This window comes from Cibotium barometz, chromosome 23 (genome assembly GCF_041138505.1).
Source record: "Cibotium barometz isolate CiBa-2024 chromosome 23, ASM4113850v1, whole genome shotgun sequence".
NCBI classification, from domain to species: Eukaryota; Viridiplantae; Streptophyta; class Polypodiopsida; order Cyatheales; family Cibotiaceae; genus Cibotium; species Cibotium barometz.
Window position 1 is genome coordinate 29496422 of NC_141068.1, and position 6000 is coordinate 29502421.

Consider the following 6000-nt stretch of genomic DNA (forward strand, 5'->3'; position numbering starts at 1 on the left):
TGTGTGAGAGAGAGAGAGAGAGAGAGAGAGAGAGAGAGAGAGAGAGAGAGATTAATGTGAGTAGAAGGGAAAACATGCAAATGTGAGTGTGTATACTCAAGCATGTGTCTAAAAGTAGGGTGTGTTTGTGTGTGTGTGTGTGTGTGGGGGGGGAGAGAGAGAGAGAGAGAGAGAGAGAGAGAGAGAGAGAGAGAATAATGAATAAGGGTATGAACTCGTATATTTATAATCATGTAGATGTAAAATACCTCTTACCATGTGATAAAAACAAACAAGGGTACAAGTATATTTATTATTATGTAGATGTAAGATGTAAGATGCCTCTTACCATGTGATAAATTAATAGGGGGTATTGCTTTCTATGGTGCATATTCTAGAGAGTTTAGAGAGAGAATTGTCTAATTAATGAGGAAAGCAAAAGACCCTGAGAAATTAAGATTAGATAAATGATTAAGGTTAATTTTAAATATTCTAGATTAAAATGGTGAGTGCATAATTTTTATTGAGACCCTCCCATGTGCACATATGCACATGTGCACCCCCAGCACATTAATTGGGTAAAAATGGAAAAAATAACTTTAAAATTATTAAAAAAATTAATAATTAAACTGAAGAGAAAAATGATAAATTAAACACTCCCCATGTACATTAAAAATTAAACCTATGCATGGGTGTGAATATTGACCTTGGTATTTGTAAAAAGAAAAGTGTGCATTAAATTGTCTAGCATTGTTAAAAGCCTAAGGTTGAATTTTTGGACCAAGAAAATAAATAAATTAAGGAGGTAATTATGGGGACTATTAATTGAACTGAACCGTGCATGAGAAGGGCTAGTTCGCTAAGAGTAAGGGTTAGGGTTAGTTACATGGAAAATGGGTGGTTGTATGCATTTCTAGCTCTAGTTGCATAGGGTTTAGTGGGTTACTAACCTGAAGTTAACTGGGGGAGCATGTGGAGTAGTTAATAGTCATTTTTAAGTATATAACATCCCCTTCACCCTCGAAAAATACACGAGTTTTTCATGAAGGAGAGGAGAGAGTACTATGCCTCCTTTTCATGACAATCATTGTTTTGCACTTTGGTTACTTCAATTGCACCTGTACAAGAGCTTTGGGACCACTATGGCACATTGGGGAGCTCTAGAAAAACTTGTGGACTTCTAGGGGCTTGTGCAACATATCTATTTCTCAATTAGATGCTACTCCAACCCCAAAGCTAGGCTAAAAAGGTATAATGAACTATTATATGTAAAAATTATTAGTTTTCTTGTTGTTTCTTCGAATTAAATTGACTTGATCATCAAGATTCAAATTAAATAATTAAATAAATAATTCTCAGTTTAATTTAGCGAATTGTACCATCATAGGAAGTTATTTTTACACCTTAGGGTAAGATTTTATTAAGACTATATTAAAAGTAAGGCTTTAATAGCCTAAATTGACCCTTTATTCTCAAGAGAATCTAGATTAGATTAAGGTAGATTAAGATTTTAAAGAATCATTAATCGTAGGACCATATAAAGTTATGTGCACCTAGAATTAATCTAAGCAAGGGTTAGCTCAAGAGAATGGGATAAGGTTAAGCAAGGGATAAAATTAAGAGAATTAATTGACTTTTATTTAACACGTGAACCTTATAAATTTTAAAGAAACATTAATCTTAGGACCATATAAAGTTATGTGCACCTAGAATGAATCTAAGCAAGGGTTAGATTAAGAGAATTGACCTAAACTTTAAATTAGAAGAAATGGTCTAGATTGAATCAAAGATTATAGAGAGAGAAAGCCCTGATGCCGAAGCATATGTGGAATTTAATTTAGGGTTTAATATGGATAAATATTACAAAGAAGATTAGATTTTTAAAGTGACTTGGATAATTCATTTTTAAGGGTAATTTGGATCAATGATTATCTTAGAGTTTAGAGAGCGAAGCTACTAAACTCTAATTATCCCATTAATTAAGGACACAAAGGCACATTATATTACCCTTGAGTCCACACCCTAAATTTTTAAAAGAAATGAGAGACAAAAGGCCCATATGACACCCATTTGTCATTAGTAAACTTAGTTCAAATTCACAATTTATATCTTTGGAAAAAAGGGAAGGAAATGGTGAAACCCTAGAAAGAAAATACAAGATAAGCTTTATACTTTAAAGTGACCTTAGAAAAGTTTTCAACAAGGAGTCTAGATTAAGGACCTTGGGGATCCTAAATCTCGAGGATACGAACTTAGATTGAAAAAGGCCAAGGAAGGATCTTAACATGACCTCAGATAGAGATTACAATGACCCTAGAAGGCCACAAAAATAAGAGAGTTATGAGCTCTTGTTAAATCTAGTGTAAACTTGAGAAGAGCTCGCCAGGATACATGTGGGATGGAGGAATTCACATTAGTCGGAGTATCGTTTGGAGAGCTATGATATCTCATGGAACTTGTGAGATGGCTTACACTACGTCGAATATGTGTATAATGCATGTTGCTTGACATCATGTGTTGAATAACTATTTGAACATTGTATTCATATCATCTATATGTGTTGTTTGTTTGTGGAGCCTGTAAAGGCACGACATAGGTTCATAGATTACAATGTGGATGTTACCTGTAAGGTGCGTCACGGAGGCCTTGACCCATATCATGTATATGTGTTGTTTGTTTGTGGATCTTGCAAAGGCACAACATAGGTTCATGGATTACAATGTGGATGTTATCCATACGGTGCGTCATGTGTGCGCTCTTGGTATAATTAGTTTGATGAATAAGGAAGCGACTCCAAATTAACTCGGGTAGGGTGATGCTTGACGTGGCTAAGTATTCATGTGGTAATAGACATACATGCTGGTACTAGACATATGTGGCCCCAGACACCAGGTATTGGAGTGTGCGAGCTTCTAGGATTGGTGACAATTGGTAGAAGCGGCTCCTTGGATAGTGGGATTTCATGAGACTCTGGTGGATGTGGACACATGGGTTCCTCTCACAGAGAGGAGTGATCAAGCTTGGCATTGCATGCCATCTTGTTTGAGGATCCAAGAGTAATCGAGCTCAACACTACATGCCATCTTTTTTGAGGATCACAGTCATCGTATGAGGAGATATTTGATGATAATGTTATGACATTGATGTGTTACTAAGTGATGAGTGATTGTGGTTATTATTTGGACGTATGGAGGACGTATGGAACTTATGGATGCTATGTGAAAGTTATATATGATGTTTTCTTTTTATGAAAACAATTGTTTTCAAATGAGTGCATGTGTGAACTCTATTCAAGTAGTGTGTGAGTTAAATGGCAAATTTAATTATGGGTATGTGAGTTCACACACTTGGTCCATAGATCTAGTGGCTTGGTGTAAAGGCTAGACCCATGGGATTGGATGGGGTTAGACTGAGTCAATGGAACTAGTCTAAGTAAAGAAATATCACTAGAAAATGGGTGGCATGGTAGACTTGAGTTGCATGTAGTTTCTAAAACAAGACCAGTTATATTTATAAAACGAGTTAACTTGGGAAGAATATATTAGAATGGAAGTCATTCAAAAGGATAGATAAGTTTCCTTCATAATCATAATTCAGGAGTCAGGACATCTTGTTGAGCCTCGAGGAGCCGCTCGATGTGGCCTGCTTATGAGAATTATGAAGGAAAAACACTAGATGGAATCATTCACCTTTTCCTATATAAGGATTATTCCAGTTAGACTGAGGAGAGCTAATAAAGTAGCCAAGGGTTAGGATATTATGATAAGAGGCCCTGAGTGAGTCACTGGACTCTTAGTGTGATTTTTCCTACTAGGTTATTGTATAGATAGAGGGGTAGGGGTCTCACAACTAGTATCAGAGCTAAGTCAAGTTGAGATTTGAGGTTACGATTTAAGGATATGATTTAATCACGCACGATGTGCGACCTGAAATTGGAACGTAGTGTTTTACTAGGTTTCTCTTTTAGATGGAGCAGTAGAGACAAGGAGGGCTTACCAATTAGGAGTCTTTGGGCTTTTGACTAAAGGATGACATAATGGCGTATACCTTCGAGCATCTTCTTTCATCGATTCGATTTTCATTAGCGACCAGAACAAAGAGATATTATTTTGTTCTTATGTTTATATATATATTTTTATTGAAGTAATAATGAGTAAGCAAAAATGCAAAATGGCTGAGAACTTGCCTTCCACTCAGAAACAACAAGCTCTTCGGGTTGCATTTTAGCATATGGCCAACAATAGAGTAATGGCCACATCGTAATCTATTCCCTCAGTTATAAGGAGTATTAAAATGGTCAACCTTACCAACTACATGTGGGGACACCAGTGGGATGAAGAGAAGTTTATTATGGAATTAGATATATTGACTGTCTTCTATATTATACTTGAAACTTAAGTCTAGCCATGAATACGGATTCATCATAGAAATTTCTTTACCTTAGATAAATACTTAGCCAAGACTTAACCATCTTGGTCCATATCCTCCGTATAGAAAATTTGTAATATAAGGTCGGTAGTACTAATTTGTTAAACTCTGGATTAAGGGGTTGAGGTTTCCCTAAGCAATGTAATAAGCTTTGAAGAAATAAAAGAAGTTTTTTCTTGTTCATGTGGCGACACATGTGGGGTGAAGAAGACGAATAGAAGTTTATTGTGGAAATAGATATAGACTATCTTTCATATTATGATTTAAACTTGAGTCTATACACGATTATGGAGAACAAAATTTTTGTAAAGAAATATAGGACTTGTGTAGAAGTTTCTTTACCTTAAATGAACACATAGGCAAACTTCATTTCAGTCTATATGTTAATTCCATTTTGGATTAACAAAGATGCTCTTTCATTTGAGGACATTAATAAGTGTTATGTAATGGCAATATAAAGGTTGTACATTATGAGATACTAGCCAGCCAAGGCTTTAGTTTAGTAAGTTTTGGGTGCCCACGTATGAATAAGGGCCAGTTGTATATAAGATATTTTCTCATAATAAAAACACACAATCCCCCTTTGTGCTATGAGAGCTCTTGCTTTGTCTTGTGTGTGTGTGAGAGAGAGAGAGTGTGTACTCTAGTGCATGTTCCTCTTCTATGCATGTGTGTGGGAGAGTGAGAAGAAGATTGCCTTGCATTGTGGTGCGAGCGACTCTGCGGTGACAACATGGAGGTGGAGATTGGAGGAGTGGAGCTTCCAAAAGTGAGCTTGGAGAGCCTCAAGGGACGTGAGCTCAAAGCATTGGTAAGTATCCAATGATAGTTGTTGTTTATTTCTTCTTCCGATTGTGGATGTATGGAGTCGCTTCTTGGGAGGTGCAGTAGCCCATAACATTTTTGTGCTGCTACTACTGGGGAAACAACCATTGTTTCTTCCATCCTCTTAGAGCTCCAACTCCCATTATGCAAGATTCACTATTGCCTTTACATTTTGAAGATGCATTGTGAAAAACTGTGTAGATAAGGTTCGTGTGGAAGAGAAGAAATTAAAGTAAACTGCTCCCCAGACATGTCAAATCTTCTTCCCCACATCAGAGGAAGTGGACATTGACATGAAACTGGCTGAAGCTGAGCGCTAACTACCTGTGACTACTAGGCTTAAAAAGGAAAGAGCTCGATATGCAAAGAACAATGGCAAAATAGAGGGAAATTGATAATTTGAATCTGTTTCGACCACGTGGCAAGGAACCAGAACCATCTAGAAATGCCACTGATAACATGTGGATGGGAATGACAGAAGGAGGAATACCAGTCTTAGAACCCATAAACGAGGAACCCAAGACTGAGAAGAAGTGGACAATCTACCTAGGGAATTTGCAGGAGGAGAGGATCGGCTCTACATGAGAGAGGATATACATGAAATGTTCAATGATCCCACATTCTTACAGAGCATGGAACTTCTAATTTAACAATGACGAGGATGTGCTCAGACCCAGCCATAAAACCAAATTAAATAGAAGAACCTATGTAGGAAGAGGACGAGGTCTAGGTAGGGGGTAGCTCCTCGAAGGCCAATTGTGGATCCCA